A 23,349-nucleotide genomic window follows, 5' to 3' on the forward strand; every position below is an offset into this window, starting at 1 on the left:
GGGGTATCACCGGGAGGGAAAGTCATTCTCTCTTGCGGTCTCATCGATAAAAAAAAGAGATTAACGCCAGCGACTATTAACACAGAATCCGACTTAGATCTTTGCGAGTGCGTACGGCTACCGTCCCGTTGTCCGCGGGTTCGTTATTGAACGTAGGATCATTGTCATTAGTTTCTCGAGTATCTAATTACCACGGTTACTTGTCCGGTTCTATGGTAATCGTATTTGCACTAGCCAATGTCTTCTCTATTGCATAACGACGATGTGTAATCCAAACGAAGATTCGCTTTACGCCCCTAACCCTAATTCTAATGTAAACCCGACATCAGAAGTGGGATCAGTGCCGGTTATAACAGTGCAAGACCTTACGACCATCGTGCGCGAGTTCATTCCGTCGCTAGTGCAAAAATCGAGTGTGGAACCTAACAATTTTTCTACTCCACTGCATGGTGCGCAGCTACCAATCTGATTATGGAGGAAAATCCTTTACAAAGCAGTGCCCTGAATATAATTTCAATACCGAGTGTCGAATCGACTTCTACGTAGTGGAGGCGCCAACTGGTAGATCAAGCCATCCGGGTGAGTCGTTTCCATTTTACCCCGATCTCGGAGCCGAGTGTTCGCTAATTAAAGAATCCGTAGTCTTGAGAATTTCTGGCAAAAGAACGATTGATATAGTAGTAATGTAAGGAATAAGAAATATTGGTACTAAACGTATCGCTCAAATCTTATCCGTTGCAGGTGTCGGCGGGTAGAGATAAACTTTTCACGTTCTCGCTGATAGTTATTTAACAATACGATATCGCGATTGCTCGTTCAATTTTAAGCCAAGATTTTGACGTAATATTACACAAAATAGCCTCGCTATGTGCAAAACAAAATAATTAATGCCTGTAATAAAATCGCCGAAAACGAGATCGATGTTAATGAAGTTGACAATGAGGTACGTGATAGTGATAAAGGTAGATTAATCTTTCTTTTCGAAAATTCAGAGATTCATCCGTTACGGGTTCCCTACGTACTCGTACAAAAAAAAAATACAGACCAGTTAGAAGTACAATTAATTGATCCTAACATCGCCGTACAAGGAGTCCTAATAAACTTCGCGAGCGCGGAATAGTACGTGAGAGAACAAGCGATTTAATTACAGCCAAAGATCATAAAGCCTAGTAATTCACCGTTCGCGAGCCCTGTGTTACTCGTGAAGACGAACAATGGTTCAGATAGATGATAGGTAGATTTTCGAGAACTAAATAAATACACGGTCGCGGATCGGTATCCTTTACCCCTCATTGCGGATCAAGTCGCGAGATTGCAAAAGCGAGATATTTTATTATTCTGGACATGGCCGGTGGGTTTCTCCAAACCCCTATTCATCCTAATTCTAGGAAGTATATAGCCTTGATTACCCTCGATGATCAATTTGGATAATGAGTTGTTGTTTTCTTCGAATTCTTTTGTGCCTTTGTTCGATCCATTCGATGTCCTTTATTTGCATAACATAAGTGCGTGCGCGTTTAATGTTTCTTCCGGAAGTCATTTTCGGGACAGCGATGCTATGCTGACTCCGTCGAAGATGGGGATTCTTGTATTTTCGGACAGCCCTAATAATTTTTGCAACTCATACTTGTCTGGATGTTCTAGTATTTGTGTTCTTCCTTGCTGCCATTTTGTAAGCCGTCAAAGCGTTTACTGCGGAAATCCTCAAGAGTAGTCGCATGCCGGGTCTTCTGTGGCATTTGACCCTTTTTAATTGTGGTGACATAAGAAATCATTTGGTCGAGGTGATCTGTACTACACTTTCCTTCGTTGTATTCGGCAGCGGCTACTGGTTTCGATGTTGCGAGCGAGCGAAGCGAGAGATCATTCTTGAGATTCCTTTGAAAACAAGTATAACAGCCAACGTGCCATTCGTACGTTGTCGTCTATTTGAATGATGTCCTAATTATTGCCGACGCGATAGATCAAGCCCTAACAGGATTGCACACCGTACTAGATACCCTTGTAAAAGCCGGATTCTCCTTTAACTTTGCAAAATGTTCTTTTCTAAAGGCATCGGTACTCTATTTGGAATATGTAATTTACGACGGAGAAGTTTGTCCCAACCCGGGTATAATGCACGCCTTGAGTTCTTTACCAGCGTCAACGACCGTCACACAGCTTAGGCAGTTCATAGGTTTAGCCTTTTATTTCCGAAAATTCGTCCCTAAATTTTCACGGGTAATGAAACCCTTGTATGCGCTTACTTCCGATAGAACTTCATATCGACGCTAGTTCGGATGAATATGAGGTTATTTTAATGCACAAGATTGAAGGTAAAAATAGAGTAATAGAATATTACAGTATAAGAAGTAGCCCTGCGGAATCTAGGTATCATTCTTACGAACTAGAAAAGTTAGCAGTTGTGAACGCCGTCAAGCATTTCCGTTATTATCTCCACGGACGAGAATTTCTTGTCGTCTCCGATTGTAACCCTTTGAAGGTATCCAGTAGTAAGGTAAATTTAGATGACAGGGTTTACAGGTGGTGGGCTTACCTGCAAACTTTTACTCTTGACATTATGTATCGGGAAGGTAAACGAATGGCCCACGTAGATTTCTTTTCGCGAAATCCCGTAGACTTGGATCGCAGTACGTTCAGCAAAATTGTAGAGAAAGAAATTAACCTAACCGAAATCTTCGACGATTGGCTACTAGCGGAACAACGTCGCGACCCACAAATTTCTGAGATCGTCGATAAATTACAGAACGAAGAGCTCGCGGAAGACGTCGCGAATACGTATGAGTTACGGTCCGGCATCCTCCATCGTAAAATACAGAGAAAAGGTAGAACTCTCTGCTTGCCCATCGTTCCGAGAGGGTTTAGGTGGTCCGTTATTAACCATGTGCACCAGTCCATTATGCACTTAGGTTGGGATAAAACGCTTGAGAAACTGTACGAGTATTACTGGTTCGAAGGAATGGCGAAGTATGTTCGCAAATTCGTAGAGAACTGTCATGCTTGTCGAGTTTTAAAGGCAAGTTCGGGTAAAATACAAGCCGAATTACATCTCATACCTAAGACCAGTATACCTTGGCATACGGTTCATATGGACATAACGGGCAAACTAAGCGGTAAGAACGATTCGAAGGAATACGTCATTGTGTTGGTCGACGCCTTCACCAAGTTCGTATACTTGCACCATACCCGTAAGATAGACTCCATTAACACCATTAAAGCGCTTAAGTCCGCTATATTTTTATTCGGCAGTCTTGCCGGATAATAGCGGATCAGGGAAGATGTTTTACGGGCAAAGAATTTCGAGACTTTTGTCAAGATAAACACATTAAACTTCATTTAATAGCGACCGGAGCTAGTAGGGCCAACGGACAGGTAGAGCGTATTATGGGTACGCTAAAACACATGTTCACAACAATAGAAACCACCGGGCGGTCCTGGCAAGACGCGATCGGGGAAATACAACTGGCCTTAAATTGTACCACCAACCGCGTGACTAAGTCAAGCCCGTTGGAACTACTAATCGGTAGAACAGCGAGACCCTACGGCTTATCCCTACCCGACAATATCGAAGAAAGAGAAGTAAATATCTCCCATGTAAGACAGCAGGCGATAAAGGATATAGAAGCAAGCGCCAAATACGATAAGGATAAGTTCGACGAAAACAAAGCTAAAATAACTAGGTTCAACCTTGGCGATTTCGTGTTACGCAAAAACGAGGAAAGAAACCAGACGAAGTTAGATCCGAAATTCAGGGGTCCATTCGAGATAGCAGACATTTTGGAAGGAGATAGGTATACCTTAAAAACTCTAGACGGAAAACGATCATATAAGGACAGACATGACAGACTGAGAAAGATGCCGGAGAGCTGCGTCCCTGCTGAGTTGGACGTCTGCGGTGATGACGACGACGGTGATAATAACGATGCAAGTACACCGACCTCAAAGGATCACTAACACCGCGTTGTGGTTGTAGTACATCTGTAATATATCCATAGTGACGTTTTGCACATACGCAATATATCCACTGTGATGTCTCATACATCTGTAACATACCCACAGTGATACACCCAACGCAGTAACATGATCCAACAAACTGAGACTCTTCGGTGTACGAAATCGAAATGATCTGTCGTGTCATTACGGTCTGACTGGTAACTCACAGAACGCAACTAGCTCTTTAAACACAAATTATAGCGCTACTAATTCGAGCCCTCTTTCATTTCCTTGCATGTCAAACCTCCGAACAAAACTTCGTTGTTGAAATGGACCCTTGACTTTCTTGGACACTTAGTTAAATTGTAAATAATGTCAGTTGCATCGAAGCTAATGTAAGAAAACACGATATTTTAGCTACACACGAGGACGTGTGATAGTCAGGATGGCCGTGTCGGAGATGAAAGGACACCGGAACCTTCGGATAGCCCCGCAACATTGCAATCTAAAGTCTACTATAACTGTAACTAAACTATTGTAGTTATTCAATCCGATTGTAATTGTTCGAGATTAGTGACGGTGAGCTTTGGCTCGAGGCGACAGTCTGTCGCCCAACGTAGCCGCGGTCAAGGGATGAACGCTTTGCCTAACAAAGGTATGGAGTAATTCTATAGCTCTCCTTAAAAGAAATATTCGTGGCGACACGTGACAGTAAACATTCCAACGGTTTCTGTCCCGTGGCTCGCCACACGCAGACCCCATTCTTCGAGTAAGATGATTGCCAGATGTCGATGCGTCTCCGCAGTACATGTTCGGCTAGCCCGAGGGCCCGTTATAAATCTTAAGGTTTAGTTAACTAAAGTCCTTCAAACAGACAAACAGTCTTTGTCCCAACTACGGGAAGATAGGGGAGACATATTTTTCAACGAGCGGCGTCTCCCACTAGCAACTTTCCCTCGAGGGCGGCTAGCATCTTTTTCTAACCACCGATATGGAGATTGGCCAATTAGCAGCAACGTCAATTCCCCTTACTTCCTAAACGAAGGCTTTCCTCGACGAATCCGATGATCTCGTGTCCTTAGACACACCCCATTATAGTTTTCCTCTGTGGCATCATCGGGACGGGACGGGCATTCTTTGACGCGCTCCCGTCGACTAAAGAGTAACGTCTTTACGCTCAGCAATTATTTTTACGAGTCAGACTTAGATTCAGCGAGAACGCCCATCTGTCATCCCGTTGGCCGCGGATTCGTTATTGAGCCGGAGATCACTGTCACTAGTGTCGCGGACGTCTCACCGCCGTGATAGATTGTCAAACCTGTGTTATTCATACCTGTGTCAATAAATCGTATCTTCACTACACCGCAACGATGGCTACCTTCAATGAAGACTCCTCAAACACCAACAACCCTATCCCCACTGCCTCTCCGACATATATATATACGTATTCATATGCATATTTCTCTTGGCAGTGTAGTATTCATACGAAATGAAATGTCAATTATTTATTTATCCTTTACCGGAATGTAGGCTAGTTTTAAGTATGTATCTTAGATTATCGGTTTGATAGAATTCGCACACATATATATATTTCTGACAATGTAACCTTCATTTCTTTAATAATACAATATTGTATGTTTTATGTATTCGTTAAACTATTAGTTTTTGACTTCATGTATACTTATATTTCATAAATTGATAATATTGTATTTATTGCATAGTATTGGAAGCACTGTCTCTAATATTTACTAGGTTATTACATGTTCGGCATATATGTTTATACTTATATGTAACTCTCCAAATTGATTGATTGAAATATATTTATATATATATATATATATATATATATATATGTCGGGTTTACATTAGAATTAGGGTTAGGGGCGTGAAACGAATCTTCGTTTGGGTTACACGTTGTCGTTATGCAATAGAGAAGACATTGACTAGTGCAAATACGATTATTATAGAACCGGACAAGTAACCGCGGTAGTTAGGTACTCGAGAAACTAATGACAATGATCATAGGTTCAATAACGAATCCGCGATCGACGGGATGATAGATGAACGTACTCACAAAATCTGAGTCGGACGCGTAATATTCACTGATCGTAAAGAGTTACTCCTTTCATCAATGAGATCGCGAGCGAGAATGCCTTTCCCGTCCCGATGATGCCACAGAGGAAAACTATAATGGGGTGTGTCTAAGGATACGAGATCATCGGATTCGTCGAGAAAAGTCTTCGTTCAGAAAGTAAGAGAAATTGGCGTTGCTGCTAATTGGTCAATCTCCATATCGGTGGTTAGAAAAAGATGCTAGCCGCCCTCGAGGGAAAGTTGCTAGTGGGAGACGCCGCTCGTTGAAAAATATGTCTCCCCTATCTTCCCGTAGTTGGGACAAAGACTGTTTGTCTGTTTGAAGGACTTTAGTTAACTAAACCTTAAGATTTATAACGGGCCCTCGGGCTAGCCGAACATGTACTGCGGAGACGCATCGACATCTGGCAATCATCTTACTCGAAGAATAGGGTCTGCGTGTGGCGAGCCACGGGACAGAAACCGTTGGAATGTTTACTGTCGCGTGTCGCCACGAATATTTCTTTTAAGGAGAGCTATAGAATTACTCCATACCTTTGTTAGACAAAGCGTTCATCCCGTGACCGCGGCTACGTTCGGCGACTGACTGTCGCCTCGAGCCCAAGCTCATTATCACAACTCTCGAACAATTACAATCGGATTGAATAACTACAGTTGTTCAATTACAGCTATAGTAGACTCTAGGTTACAATGTTGCGGGATTATCCAAAATTCCAAAGGCTCCGGTGTTCTTTCATCTCCGACATATATATATATATATATTCCTGGCGTTTCAATTATTTTCCCCTTTTGTAGTTATTCTTATTTCCTGGTTTATTTAGAATTGTGTGTATATGTATTTTGTTTATTGGTTGGATCCGTTAATCGCCCTCGTTTTGTTAATCCTTCCTTTCGTTTCGTAGTGCCGTGTGTTCGTTTGTGCATTCAAATCCTTATTCGCGTGTTTTGTATAGAATGGTTTTCTTGTTCTTGTTACGGCGCGTGCGGAGCGCGGGACGTGACACCCCCGCCCTTGGAGTTCAAATTTCCAAAGGAAATTTGACTGATGGTATCTCTGAGTTCGCTCAAGGCGGACGTAGATGTCGTTGGTAGTTGAGTGACTACCGGTGTTATCGATATCCCTTGAGGTTGTGCTGTTTGATCCACGATATTTCGTCTTCTTTTGAGGTATAGTAGCGGGTGGGTGACTGAGCCGCATATTGCTCCACATTCGTAAGTTTCACGTAACTGGTATCCGTGTGCGGCTATATCTATTATTGTCTTGATTAGTTTAAATATTGTGAGTATTCCAAATATTGCTGCACTGACAGTTCCAAATTCCATAAAACCAGTCCATAAGCTTGATACGGTATTTTTCGCTATTGTCGTTAATGTGTTTTTGTCCATCATTCCCAGGATGTTTACTGTTCCAGGGACGATTGTTTTTCCTGTTGCTCCTCTGGCCAATGCGTTCAAGACTACAGATTTTTCTGCCGGGAACATGACGTGGTCCCGTAGTGCATCGAGGTCTTTTTGGGTATATATTCCGCTCGTGGCCAACGACGATGGTGCTGAATATCGCCACGTTTGGCGCACGTCCGGGCGGAGTTCCTGTGGTGCGATTCTTTTGCCAAACGGGTAGTTCCGAGTAGCATTTTGTTGTATGTCGTACCTTTACTTGTACTGGAATGCATTTGACTATATGGACCGCTTCTCCTGCGATCAAAGCCATGTGTCCTGGGTTTTGGTTATGGTGTATGCAAATTCGTCGGGCGGTAAGTTTGCCAAGCTTAAAGCGTTCTCTATTAGTTTCTTCTGTGTGGTTTATCTTTGTGTCAGTGTATCATGGTATAATGTTTTCATTTCTCGAGTTTATCAGAAATAGGAATAACCTTTTATAGAAAAAGAAAATTTTTATATATTATATTATTTTTTCTTTCCTTTTTTTTTCTTCTTCCCCCCTTTTTTTTATTGTTAAAACTTTTGTTTTATTTTACGTTTTACGTACTTGTTATCAGTGAAAATAAATATTATGAATACTACTTGGGTTGTAATTATATACATATATGCGTACGTATTGGTAAGTAGTATAAATGAGATTTGTTTTATTGTTATAAATATATAAGTATATATCATCAATAGGAATAAATATCACAAATGTACCTTGTCTTCGAGTATATATATATGTGCGTGCAATGGTAAATATGACGGCTTATTTTTATGAGTCACTTGCATTATCAATGGAAGTGAATGTTATAAATATCGCCTACTTTACGACATGCGTGTATATATATATTGGTGAACATAAGTGAAAATTATATGCATAGTTATAAATGTTGTTTGTTTACAGGTGGATAGCATCAGTATTTGGTTTCGTGAGTGGCGTACAAATACTTTACAGTTCCACTGTGTGGATTGCTATTCATGTTCTTCCATCCGTCGTTCAGAAAATGGTTGATGAGTTCGCCATCAGTTCTGTACACACATATAAAAATAGTTAATGTATATATATATTATTTATTATTATTTTTTTTTTATTAGTACCTAACATTGCTATTATGATGCTATATTATATTGCTTTGGCTATTATTTGTATGTGCGCGCGACGAATTTTTCAACATGGCCGCTCGCGTGTCTCTTTGGTATGGCGTTGGTTTAATGTCAACAGTAACGTGTTGTTGAAATAGCTAATTAATTGTTAATCACTATAATTTTATTTAGTAGTGTTTTGTAATATTGTTTTGTGTTTCATGATATTGTGTGTGTCAATACCGTGTGCTACTTTAATGTGATAGCATGGATTGTATTGTTACCGAATTTCAATAGTCATTGTTTTGATTATACGTGACTTGCATTTATGTAAGTCTCGTTTAATTTAGTTAATGTTTTGTGTATTGTGTTACCAGTTATTTCGTGTAGCATAACTTTATTCCTTTGCACCGAGTTCATATTGTCGTTAATATTTAGTTAGTCTATCTTAATTAATTTCTAACCCATTTCTGTGTTTATTGACCCTTCTTATTTTCCCTATTAATTTATTATTGCATGTACTTGCGATTTGTTATTATTTTATGTATGATATGGATTAGTTCCCTTATTAGTGATTAAAATTTACTTGTTAGATTGACATTGTAATTTCTAACCTATTTCTGTGTTTATTGACCTTTCCTTATTTTCCCTATTAATTTATTATTGCATGTACTTGCTATTTGTTATTATTTTATATATGATATGAATTAGTTCCCTTATTAGTGGTTAAAATTTATTTATTAGATTAACATTGTCTGTAATTCTTCGGATTCTACTCATTCGATGCTGCGTCACTTACCTGGATCATTCCCACAACATCATCCAATTCTTCGATATGCCTTGGATACTTACTACGGTTGCCTTCAATCGTCTTATATCTGTGGCTATAAAGGTACTGTTTAATTCATTTAATTTAATATGTGTATAAGGCATTGTGTGTGCGACCGCTATTTTGCATTACAAAATCCGCTTCTACATGTTAGATATAATAATATAACAATACAATAAAATATCCTTTTACTCCGGTTATATTTATTACTAACTCTCAATTAATCTATCTTAATTATTTTCTAACCACTTTCTATATTTATCAGCTATTTTATTTCTTCTTGTTAATCTGCGAAATCCATGCATGTACATTTCCTTGTATGGTGATTGATTGTTCACGAGGTAAGTTGCACTTTCACTGTTTTCGTTATTCGTTGAACTAACACGTTTTACATTCAAACAGTAATTGGAGCACTCGTAATAAACTTCTTTTCTTTTTCCATGCTTCCGCTATCTGTGTCATTCGACGAACAGTGCCACGCCTCCACAGCACCGTTATAACATTTAGCGATGCTGCTCTTTGCATTAAGGCAATTGAAGTTAATTCGTTCGTTTATTTTCAGCTGGTACATGGTGTTCCGCAAGCAGGGAGCCATAACCTATTCTGCATGTAGACCTTCTTGTATGATGATTACTTGTTTACAAGGTAACTTTCACTTTCCCTCTTTTAATTATTTATTGAATCGACACGTTGTATATTCAAACAATAATTGGAGTACACATAATAATTTTCCCTTTTCCTTTAAGTTTTCGCTATCTGTATTGTTCGACGAACAGTGTCACACCTCCTTTTGATTTATCCATAATATAGTTATAACATTTAGTAACCTTGTATTTTGCACTGAGACAATTGAAACTAATTTATTCACTTATTTTAGGTAGCTGTCATACATTGTGTTCCACGAACAGCGATCCATAACCTATACTTGCACGTACACTTTCTTGTGTGTTGATCACTTGTTCACAAGGTAACTTTCACTTTCACTAGTTAATTGTTCATTGAGTTAACACGTTTTATATTTAAGCAATAATTGAAACACGTATAATAATTTTCCTTTTTCCTTTTAGGTGTTCGATATCTGTGTCATTCGACGAACAGCACTATAACATATACTACCGTACTACGTTGCCCACTGAAATCGCTTTATTCATTGCTTATTTCGATTATGCGCTAGTTTTAACTTGTTTAAATGCACCATTTGCGGAATCCCTTTTACTTCGATCTTGACGTTTTGGTTCTGCAAGATTTCTAGCACTTTGTATGGTCCAGTATATTGATCGGAGAATTTTCCTTTACTGGGTTCTTTTAGTAAATATATCGAATCTCCTATTTTAAAATCTTGGAGGTTGATTCGTCGGTCGTAATATTCTTTTGATCTTAGTTTGGATTTTATCAAATTTTCTCTTGCCATTCATTGTACGGTGTTAATTTTATCGAACAGATCTTCGAGATATTCTGCGTAAGTTGGTTCCATGTTCTCTTCGATTATTACTTCACCAGTAGGTTCTCTGGCTAGATGTCCAAAAACTAATTCGTGCGGGGAGAATTTCGTTCCTTCGTGTACAGAGATATTATAGGAAAACATAGCTAATTCTACCCATTCGTCCCAATTTTTGGAATTTTCAATGTATAATATGAGATATTCTATCAGCACGTGGTGAGATCTTTCGATTGAACCGTTACTTTGTGGATGATATGCCTTCGTGGTATATTGTTTGATGCGGAATCTCTTTGCTACTTTCTTCATTAGTGAGGATGTAAAGTTCGTTCCTTGATCAGTGAGAATAGCTCTCGGTGACCCGAAACGACAAATAAATCGCTTTACAAAAGCGTCCGCTATCCCGGCTGAAGAGATTCCTCCTAGTGGAATCCCAATTGAGTATTTTGTTAATAAGTCTTGGATAGTTAATATATATTCGTTTCCCTTCTGGGTCTTTGGTAATGGACCTACAATATCCATACTAACCTTATCGAACGCTTTACCTGGTGTGTCTGTAAGTACCATTGGTTGCTTTCCTTTTATTCTTGTGAGTTTCTTCAATTGACATTCCTTACATGTTCTTACGTAATCTTGAATTTCCTTTTTCATATTTTCCCAATAGTAATGTTGTCGTATTCTTTGATAAGTTTTTGTTATTCCTTTGTGTCCTGCTACGCTTGATTCATGTTTTTCTCGTATTATGTTGTTCCGCGCTTCCACAGGTGGGGTAATTACTTCCTCAGTGCAAATGGTGATGGTTAAGGTTTTTTCCATAAATATTTCCTTTAATTTTCTGATTGTATTTCGCCAGGGTATTTCCTCCAAGTTTCCTTTGCTAATGCTGAACGAAGTTAACTGTTTTTCATTTACTACGTCTAATAGAGATCTTAGCGAGTTTAATAAATTGTCTGGTGTTATTGGAATATTTCTATTTTCCTTTATCGGTAGGAATACAATGTATTTTCCAGAATCGTAATTCAATCTTGCTTTTTCTAACATTAAATCTTCATAACGAGGCAATTTTCCCGTTTCCTTCATTTCTAAGGCTCCTTTATTTATCGGATTGCCATGTATATCTATAAATACTACTTTATGGTCATTTACTCTCGCAATTGAGTCTCGGCTTTCTGAAATTCTTAGTTCCGCAATTATCGTAGGTCTCGTGTCCTTTTCTCGTTGTTGAATTAGTTCTGGAATTACAGTGGAGGTCTCTTTTTCGCTTGTTGTATCCGTGTCTTCTTTTTCTCGATTGGTTATTTCTCTATCTGTACTTACATCGATTTCTGCTAATGCTTGGTCTAAATATTTTATGGGGGTTTCTTCTATTGTAAAATGTTTTCGGGTAAAACCCTTTCCTTGATTTTTAGAATCACTGGATTGAGGCAAGACGTGTGGTTTAGCTTCGAATATGGGAGAGTCTTCAGTTGACGTATCTATTTCGAATCTTTTTGAGACAGGATAGCGAATCGGTGAGACTTCCTCTCTCTTTCTGATTGGTAAACAAACTTCCGGAGGGTTCCTAGATAATGCGTCTGCGTTTGCGTTCGCCCTGCCTTCTTTGTATACAATATCAAATTCGAAGTCCGATAACTTTAATTTCCATCATAAGATCAGCACTACCTACTATGTTACCTACGTCAAATATTAGATGTAGTAACCAATAAAGTATTTTTAATCCAATTATAATCCAATGGCTAGCGTATTTATTCAAGTTTTTAGATATATCTTCGACTGGTGATTCCCTATTTTCTCCCTTTTGATTTCTTCGAGCTCGTTGAACTTGTGTTTCTTCAGCTTGAAAATGTTTAGAATCCTTTTCCTTAGTTACCCCTTTTTCTTCTTTATTTACTTTATTCACAACACCTTTATTTTCCTCTACCTTTTCAGGATGAATAGTTTCACTGGAAGTGCTTATTGTAATTAAATTATTATTTATTTGTAAGGAACGTTTAGGAATATTTTTGGTAGATTTGGAATTATTCTTTGAATTTTTATTACAAACCTTTTTGCTTATAGATTCTGTTTTGGATTTATGGATAGTTATATTTTTATTCTCTATAGTGTGATCTTCCTTGCAATTTAATGATTTGGCTTTGAGTTCGATAAAGTTTCCTTCTGATGGTTTTATAGAAGTTTTTGAGTGAGATGCACTCGCTATCTCTTTTCCTATTATGGTTGAAACATTCACGAAATTCGTGGAGTCTTGCTTTTGTATCTTTGCCAAGTCGAACGTGGAGAGGCAATTCGCATTTCCCAGCGGGTCCAATATCTCTGTGATGTTAGGCAGTGGATAAGCATTGCCTGTCGTCTCGTCGTTCAATTTCCTAGTTTCTGCTTCGTCTGAAAGTTCTTTGGCACTAATATTATTTATCTTGTTTGGTAACTCAGAAAATTTCTCACTCATGATCCTGTCTATGGCACCGTGCGTCCTTTTATTATTTAACGTGACATTATCCCTTATCACAGCAACAGAATGGTATTTGCATTGAAAAGTTGATTGGTTGAAATGATCAGCATCTCTCTTTTGATTTAGATCTCTATCGAGGTATTTATTTATGCATTTTTCTTCCCAAGTTATTGCTCTTGTTTCTTTCCTGACATTTTCTTCTATTCCCGGGTTGTTTAGATGTTTCCGCGACGGCGGTACAAATCTCCAATTCTGGCGGTTGTTTACAGTATAAATACTATTGTATGGTGGATGAACGTTGTTTTGGTTATAATTATCCGAAGGTGTCGGATGTCGGTATCGAATTCTATTTTTCACTTGTTTTAATTCTCGTGTTGCTTTCACGGCTTGGCGGTACGCATCGTCCAAGGATTGGTATCCTGCTATCTTTACTCGTAAATACACCTCGTTTGGGAGCCCCTTAACGAAAGCTTCCCTCGTGTCTCGATCTATCCTATCTTGAAATACGGTGCCGTACTCACATTTTTCCCCGTTCATTATCGCCAGTCTGAGATCTTTGACGCGATCTACGTAGTCCAAAATATCTTCTCCCGGTCGTTGAAATATTGTAGCTAATTCCCCTTTATATTCGTTAATCGTTTTTCCCGGACCGAACATATCTTTTAATTTATTCCCGAAATCGTTTAAACTTATTATTTCTGTGTCTTCTATGGCGAGAAATGCGTGTCCGCGAAGTTTGTTCGTTAATAATTTTACTAACTGAGATTCTTGATGCTTAGGAACCATGTTTTGTGCGCGCTCGCATGCTCTTAAAAATCGAAATACCGAGGGTCGATATCCGTCGAACACTGGTACTGTCTCTATGGCATCTTTTAACTTAATTGATTGGGGATTAACTTCTATCGGTATTGTCGCTTGGGAAATTATCGGCGATGATACGGGTGTCTTGCTTTCTTTTTTTATTTTCAGTGAACGCACATCGTCTTGTAATTTATTCATTGTTGTACTCATGTCGCGAAAATTCGCATCCCATGCTTTAAGTTTTTCCGATAACATCAAGATCATGTCCTTGTCCAACGATTCTAATTTAGTCGACATTATTTCTTAGGTATATATTTTATCGATAATCGTAACAACTTTAATCCTTTGTGGAGCGAATCGAACCGTTTAAACCAACTTTAATTCTCCGTGGAGCGTATCCCACCGCTGCCACCAAAAATTTATAACTACTAATCTGTTACGTATCAATTTGTTTGTTTAAATCGATCAAATCTAAGGTTGAATTTTACTGAAAATTTCTTTCTTTTTTTTTTTTTTTTTTTTTTTTATAGTTGAGTTTGAGTTTTGAATTTAATCGGAAAGGAAATAAATTAAAATGATATTATTGTGTATTTAATTCCGATTTAGGTTATTAATTAATACGGTAGTTGCTGCCACCAGAAATAGTCCAAAGACTATTTCAAAATATTTTATTTTTTATTATTTTCTTTTGCGTTTAATGGGTAGCGTTAACTGACGCTTAATGCAACTGGTAAACGAATTTCACTTTTCGGCTAACCTGCTATGCGCAGGGATACTAGCGCGGGAGAGGATTAAAGCTGGGTACAATAAATATTTTTCCTCGTCGAACGGATTTTTACTTGAATGTGAAATGGGTTAGGTTATTATATATATATATTTGATTAGCTAGATATATATATTTTAGCGTTGCTGGATTAGATAGGAATGTGAGATTGTTTGTTGTTTTATATAAATTTATTTTTTCGTTTGACTTCCTCTTCTCTTTTAATTTCACTGTTAAGACCGAAACTCAATTCATTTACCCCGATGGATTCTGTCGCCACGATTTTCTTGCCTTTTGAGTTTAGCTATCGAGGATAATTCTAACGATCCTCTCTGTGTGGGACTCGTGTGATTTCGCCAGCCTTGCCCAAAGACGGGTAATAATTTACCAACAGTGGGAGGAGGAAGGCGAAGATCGATGGGTGTTCTCGATAATCGAAAACACCGTTTGCACGAGCCGACACAGCGAACGATCTTTTGGTTAATTTCCCGAAGGGGGGATTGTTTTGTTATATCTTTCTTATAATCGCATGCAAGAATGGCAAGAATATCGGTTAATAGCAATACCGGTATCGTTCTTGATTTTCAATTGACCCCGACGGTATATTTATTAGTCCTTTCTGAGCGGGACTTGTGTGATTTCGCAAGCCTTGCCCAAAGATGGGTAATATTTTACCAACAATGGGAGGAGGAATGCGAAGATCAGTGGGTGTTTCAGTAGCTGAAAACACCGTTCGCACAAGCCGACACAACGGACAACTCCTTTGTTTAAAATTTAAGCAATATTTCTATCTTTAAAACCGTAAATGAAATCGATGATAGGAGGTTTTGATTCAATTCTCGAGGACAACGAGATTGCCAGAGAAGAAGAAAGTTTTTTTAAATTTAATTTGCTTACCTTGAGGAAAAGGTGCTATCTGGTGCCATCACTCCAGCTGTCCCGGTGATCGTCGAAGGTTGTTGGGTTTATTATTTAATCTCGAATATAGTTTTCTATCAACCTTTACTTTATTAAACTATTTCGATACAAATTGTGTGACTTGCTAACTGAATTGATATCGTAATGAAGACTTAAAATTTTACTTTATTTAATCGCGACTCTCTTCTCTTTATCGAAAAACTAAAGACCCCGAAACGCAAAATACTTATACAAATTTCTAGACGCAAAGAATAATGAGCCGTAGTAACAAACGATCGCAAACTAATGAACGAATAATAAACTGAAGAACGAATAAAGAATTAAAGAACGAATAATGCACGAATAATGAACTAATAATGAACAAAGAATTAAAGAACGAATAATGCACGAATAATGAACTGAAGAACGAATAAAGAATTAAAGAACGAATAATGCACGAATAATGAACGCCGCGCTATGTTGCATCGCTTATTTATAATGCCATCCCCCACGGGGTGGTGGTCCGCTGGGGGTACGCTTCCGTGGGAATCTGGATGTTGCAGTTTGGGCTTCTTGGAATCGTACGTGACAAAATGTAAATTCCATATTTCGACTTAGTTTTTTATCAGTCCTGTGTTTCCGCTGAGCTAGCGTCTAGGAGATTTGAAGCATTCCACGCTGATCTAGTCCGTTCCGCGAGAAACTTCCACGTGCTGTACCGTGGGAATTACCGGTGTTTCTTCGGCGCGTGGAAGGGCTGGTGGCTGCAGCATCATTATTATTTTAAAGTTTGCTCGGGCAACACGCGCAACTCCGCTGCTCTCCCATAACAAAGACCTCCTCCTTCGAATTGTTTTGCGTAAGTTTGGATGTTTGCATATTAAGATTGTTTTGTGATTTTGATTGTGTTAGGGAAGTGATACATTTATACTGTACATGAGAGTGTGTGTGTAAGGGCCAGAGGGCGTCAAGGCTTAGTGGAGACAAAAGTCTGTTGCCAGATGTTAGCAGAATCTAGGATAGTCGGTTGGCGACAAGCGTGCGTGCAAGACGTTCTTCAGAGTGTAAGATAGATGTATAACTGTTCAGAGGGAAATATAGTCAATTATTTGTATTCCCAAATCCTCGAATTTCCTTAACATGGTAGCAGAGCGTGGTTACTAGTTTTGCAAGATATTTAGTGCGTGGTTACGATCTTGCGAGTGAGTTTTCAGTAAAGAAAAAAAAACTTTCAGAGAAAAAAAAAGAAATATACTTCGAGCACGTAGGAACGCTTGAGTAAGAAAAGAAAAAAAGGAAGAATCAATTAAAATGGAGAGATCGGAAATCATGATACCTATATTCGATGGTGAGGATTATGGAATGTGGAAGCAAAGAATCACGATGTTTCTCAAATATAAGGAATGCGAGGTTGTTACAACTAGAATGAAGAACGAAAGAGACGATGAAGACTGGGACAAGAAGGACTTGAAGGCAATTAATATAATTTATAGTGCAATATCGAACAGACAATTGAAGTATGTTAGGGAAGGAAAAACGGCGTATGATATAATAAAAAGGTTCGATGAAATGTACTTGAAAGAGTCGACGACACTGCAGATCGTATGCAGAAGGAGATTGGAAAACATAAGACTGGAGAACTACAGTGATTCAGCATCATTCTTTAACGACTTTGAAAAATTAATCAATGAATTAAAAAGTGCGGGCGCACAAGTAAGTGAGAGGGAAAAGCTGAATTACATGCTGAATACGTTACCCGAAGAATACAGCTACATAGCGGACATAATAGACGCATTGAAAGAAGAGGATCAAACGGTAGCGTATGTAAAAAATAAAATAGAGATAGCAGAGAAGAAAAATAAATCCAATCGAGGAGAAAGGCAAACCAACGCCTTTTCTGCAAAAAAGGAAGGATGCTTCAGATGTGGAAGATTAGGACACTTTGCGAGAGAGTGTCAAAATGGCGTCCAAGCGGGAAGCAGTAACGGCTATTGGCATGGGCCAACACGTGGTCGAAACAGAGGAAGAGGGAACAAAGGCAATACGAGCAGAGGACGTGGAAACTTTCATCGTCAATCAACAACCGGCACGGGCGAGCATGGAAACTCAAGAGCAGGCATATGGACAGCAACGGCGCACGCAGCAAACAGCAGTGAGACGAATGAAATAAGTAAGAACGAAATAGTGTGGCTATTAGATAGCGGTTGTACCGATCACATAATTAATAATATAAATTATTTCGATAAATCCATCGACCTAAAAGAACCGGTAAATATATATTTAGGCGATAATAGACCGATAAAAGCGACAAAAGTTGGGAATGTTATAAGTTATTTTGAAGCATTCGGAAAACAAAATGAGATAAATATGAGGAAAGTATTTTACGCGAAAGAAATGTCCGCAAATTTGATTAGTTTAGGTAAACTAACAGACAATAAGAATACGGTTATTTCCAAAGGAAATATTGCGAAAGTAATAGATGAGGATAATATACTTACAGCTGTAGCGTTCAAAGAGAATGGGACATATAGAATAAAAAATATATTGAAAGGGAAGAAGCACTTAGTAAACAGCGCCGAACGTAGTGGTATGAGTAAAAAGGAAAGATGGCATAGGATGCTAGGACACGTAAATTTTAAATATTTAGAGATTTTGGGTAAAGAGCAGCTAGTGACTGGCATACCGAATGAATTTGAAAAGGAATTTTTGAAATGTAGGGTATGTATAGAAAGCAAAATGCATAACTTACCTTTCAAAAATAATCGAACTAAGGCTAAGGAAATAATGGAAATTATTCATACGGACGTATGTGGTCCCTTTAAGACTACCGGATTCAATGGAGAAAAATATTTCATTTCATTTATCGATGATTATAGTAAAATAGCTAGGATCTATTGTATAAAATCAAAAGATGAGGTCTTTGATTCTTTCGTACAGTTCGTAAATGAAGCCGAAAATTTAACGGGCAAGAGGTTAAAAATATTAAGATGCGATAATGGTAAAGAATATTTAAATAATCGAATTTATAAATTTGCTAGGGATAAAGGTATAAGAATAAATAATTGCCCAACATACGTACATGAATTAAACGGGACAGCGGAAAGGTATAATAGAACAGTGATGGACATGGCGCGTTGCTTGTTAGCGGAAGCGAAAGTACATAAAAGGTACTGGCCGGAAATAGTTTGTACAGCGGCATACTTGAAAAATCGAATATTAGCGAATACTATAGAAAGAAAGACACCTTTTGAAATATTCTTCGGGAAAAAACCAAGTGTTAAAAATCTACATCTATATGGAAGTAAAGTTTTTGTAAGAAGGCCAGAACAAAAAAGAGTTTCCAAATGGGACAAGAAGGCAGATATGGGAATTCTATTAGGATATAGTGAAGTAGGATACAGAGTCTTATTAGGTGGGAAAATAACAATAGCTAGACATGTAGAGGTCATAGAGACAGACACTAAATGTATCGGTTTTGAGGAAAATTCATCAGAGGCAGATAGAAATGATAGCGAAGATAACTATTCATTGGTCGGTATGGATAAGGAAGAGTTAGAAGGTAGGAAAGATGAAAATAATAGTAGTATTGAAAGCTCAAACACTCCTAGGAGATCTACACGTATTAAGAAAACTCCAGTAAGGTATCCAGAAAAGGAAAATATTTGCGAAATTCATGCAAATTATTGTAAAGTAGATATCCCTCGTACATTTGAGGAGGCGATTGGTTGCGAAAATAATGAAGTTTGGAAACAGGCTATGGATAAGGAAATAGAATGTCTCTATAAGAATAAAACTTGGAAATTGGTAGAAAGGGTAAAAGGCAAAGAAGTATTAGATGTAAAATGGGTTTACACGAAAAAATCAGAGGACAGGTATAAGGCTAGATTAGTGGTAAGGGGATTTCAACAAAGAAACGTAGCCGATGACATATATTCTCCAGTGGCGAGTAATCAGACCTTTAAGATATTGCTATCATATTGTTGTCAAAATGGATTAATAATTGAGCAAATGGATGTAGAAACTGCCTTTTTAAATGGTGAAGTACGATGGTGAACGAATGGTGAACGAATAGAGTTTGTAAATTATCGAAAGCGCTTTATGGGTTAAAAGAAAGTCCGAGGGACTGGTATGAGTGTTTTGATAAGTATGTGACGAGATTAGGTTTTAAGAAGAACAATATAGAGCTATGCCTATATACTTATGGAGAGGGAGAAAATGTTGTTTATTTGTTAATATACATAGACGATTTGTTGATTTGTAGTAAAAACAAAGGGAAGATACAAAGTGTAAAAAAATTATTAACTGATAAATTTGAAATGAAAGATTTAGGTGAAGTAAAAGAATATCTTGGAATAAATATAGAGTATGATTATTTAAAAAATGAAATGAGATTAAGCCAAAAGAAATACATAGAATCATTAGCAAACAAATATAAATTACATAACAGCAAATTGTACTGTACACCTATGGAGACCAACTTAAAAATTGAAAAAGCTGAGATAAATAGAGAGGACATTGGATACAAGAATTTAATTGGCGCATTGCTGTATATTAGTGTAAATACCAGACCCGATATAAGTTATAGTGTGAATTATCTGAGTAGATTTCAAGATTGTTGTAACGAGACACATTTTAAATATGCCTTGCGAATATTGAAATATTTGTACCGGACTAGAGATTTAGGGCTACATTATAAAAGAAATGAAAAGTGCGAAACGATAGATTGTTATGTGGACGCTGATTGGGCAGGAGATCATATAGATAGGAAATCGACTTCTGGGTATGTAATTAGATTGTATGGAAATGTAATTGGATGGAAGTCTAAAAAACAAAGGTGTGTGACAAAAGCCTCGACGTATGCAGAGTATGTTGCTCTATCGGAAGTGGTGAGCGAAGTAATGACTATCAGAGAACTAATGAAAATCTTCGATGTAAATGTAGACGATAACCCTGTAAAAATCTATGAGGATAACTCTGGAGTAATGAGTATAGCAAAATACGGAACTTTTACAAAAAATTCTAAACACATCGAAGTTCATTACCACTACGTTCACGAGTACGTAAAGGAAAATAAGATAAACATAATAAAAGTAAGTACAGAAGAAAACACTGCGGATATTTTTACGAAGGCACTGTGTAGAGAGAAATTTGAAAGGTTTAGGTCATGGATGAATGTAAAATAAGAGAAATGTAAATAAAGCGATAAATGTTAAATATTTTGTTAATTCGACAAGTATGTAAATAAAATTAAGTGTACAGTATAAATGTAAGGAGGCGTGTTAGGGAAGTGATACATTTACACTGTACATGAGAGTGTGTGTGTAAGGGCCAGAGGGCGTCAAGGCTTAGTGGAGACAAAAGACTGTTGCTAGATGTTAGCAGAATCTAGGATAGTCGGTTGGCGACAAGCGTGCGTGCAAGACGTTCTTCAGAGTGTAAGATAGATGTATAACTGTTCAGAGGGAAATATAGTCAATTATTTGTATTCCCAAATCCTCGAATTTCCTTAACAGATTGTTTTTCCCTTTTTTGCTATTTCCTTAGGCTTCGGTGATCGACGTTCGAACCATGTTTGCTGAGTCGTTTCTATCAGAGGTTCCTTTCCAGACTTCCCTGGTACGTATTTAGTCTTATTTTTAGTTCGTTTGGTTCGTCCTGCTTCGTTTTATTTAAAATATACCGTGTTGTTTCCAGCCCAAGCGAAAGAGGGATTCCGAAGAGGTTTTGGAGGCGCATCTTCGTCACCATGCTTCTGGGAGAAAGGGAATTTCCCCTGTTGTGCGCTATTGGTGTATGTGTGAGTTCAGCGAACTTTATCCCGGAGCTCCTTGCTTCGATTTTGATTTATTGTAGCTGCCTCAATTTTGTTGGTTCGCTGTTTTGATGTTCCTTATTATTATTAATTTTGTGTTCAATATGTGTATATATATATATATATATATTTTTTTTTAGTCTGATAGTGTTAGGTTATCTATTTTACATTTGTTAATTTTTTAATTTTATATTTCCCCCCTTTTATTTAAATATATATATATATTTTTATATTTGTAGTTGCCCATAAAATTTATTAAAGAAAAGTGTTAACAATGTGTTTTCATGATTTGTTTCTCGCGCCTGACTTCCATTAATCCCTAATATTCCTGTCGCCATGACGCGTGTAAATCCAACATGGCCGCTCATAAATGTCATCAGTAAAGTTTTTAGTGACGGGTCTTTAGTTTTGTTTGATATCGAAGTAATTTTCGTCTGTCGCTCGTTTTTCCTTATTCTACCGCAATTAGAACATTTATTTATTAATATTATTAAATAGTATAACTCGTGTGAATATACGTATATATATATGTTTATGTTGTGTGTCACTTCAGTATAGCTAATGTTTTGTAATTCTTCGATTGCATTATTTATTGTTTCGAGTAGCTTATTTCATAGAGTATTCGATAATATAAAACATATGCACTCACACATACATACATATATATATATATATATATATATATATATATATACGTATTTATATGCATATCTCTCTTGCCCATATAGTGTTCATACGAAATGAAATGTTAATTATTTATTTTATATTAATTTCTTTTAATAAGATAGAACACACACACGCACGCGTATATATGTATATATTTCTGGCAAAGTGATTTTCATTCAGATTCTTTAGTGATATAGTGTTGTGTATTTGAGGTTATGTGTCAATCATTTGATTTCATATATACATATATATCTTGTAGTGTGACAACATAGTATTGAAGGTTTTGTTTCTAGATTATTGTGCGTTTAGTGTGTGTTTACATATTTGTGTTTGATGATAGAATTTCTGTATGCAATTACTCAGGTCGTTGCGGTGTTAATTACTTTGAGCGTTTGGGCTATCGACAGGTTGTCGCTTAGTCCCAAGTGTTGCGTTGTGTGTTCTATTTCTTTTATAGATTATTAATAGTAGTTTTAGTTTAGAAAAATAAATTATTTATATGTTTATATAGAGACATGCATGTTTCATAATGTAATTCTTATATTATAATGCTCTACCGGCATGTAGGCTAGTTTTAAGTATGTATTTTAGATTGTAGAATGCACATAGATTAGTAGTAGTTTAGAATATAAATTTTTATAAGTTTGTATAGAGACATGCATGTTTCGTAATGTAATTCTTATATTATAATTCTTTACCGGAACGTAGGCTTGTTTCAAATATGTATCTGTTTAATAGAATGCGCACACATATATATATGTCGGATCACGATTCGAATTTTGGGCGCGCGACGACTCTTCATGTGGACTAGCCATCGTTTCACAAAGCCGAGATTTTATTTACACGTGTATACAGGTCTATCACTAAGCTTAACAAATAATAAGTACAACTAATAATAAGTCTAACAAACACTAAGCCTAATGAATAATACGATCTACGAATAATTAAATTAAATAATACTATTAGCAATGTTTGAGTTCAAACGAATCCACGGTCACCGGGATAACTCCTTACTAAGCGAAACTAACTTAGACGCAAATGCGATCGTCGAAAATGCTCGATGTATCACTCTCCAAGGCAATCGCAAGAATGCCAGCCTCGTGGAGATTTTTCTCCCTGTACGATTGCATTTTGTTTTCTATACCCGTTTGGAAGCATC

General features: G+C 37.4%; 1 long non-coding RNA gene across 1 annotated transcript; it reads left to right on the forward strand.

Annotated features, from left to right (window-relative positions):
* Positions 1-16,270: 16,270 nt before the first annotated feature.
* Positions 16,271-21,623, forward strand: LOC117243055. The gene is made up of 3 exons (XR_004495381.1): positions 16,271-16,571; positions 21,257-21,328; positions 21,407-21,623. It is a non-coding gene; the product is annotated as an uncharacterized LOC117243055 (long non-coding RNA).
* The last annotated feature ends 1,726 nt before the right edge of the window (positions 21,624-23,349 follow it).

The sequence above is a fragment of the Bombus vosnesenskii genome, unplaced genomic scaffold (assembly GCF_011952255.1).
Source record: "Bombus vosnesenskii isolate JDL3184/JDL3185 unplaced genomic scaffold, Bvos_JDL3184-5_v1.1 scf7180000013265, whole genome shotgun sequence".
NCBI classification, from domain to species: Eukaryota; Metazoa; Arthropoda; class Insecta; order Hymenoptera; family Apidae; genus Bombus; species Bombus vosnesenskii.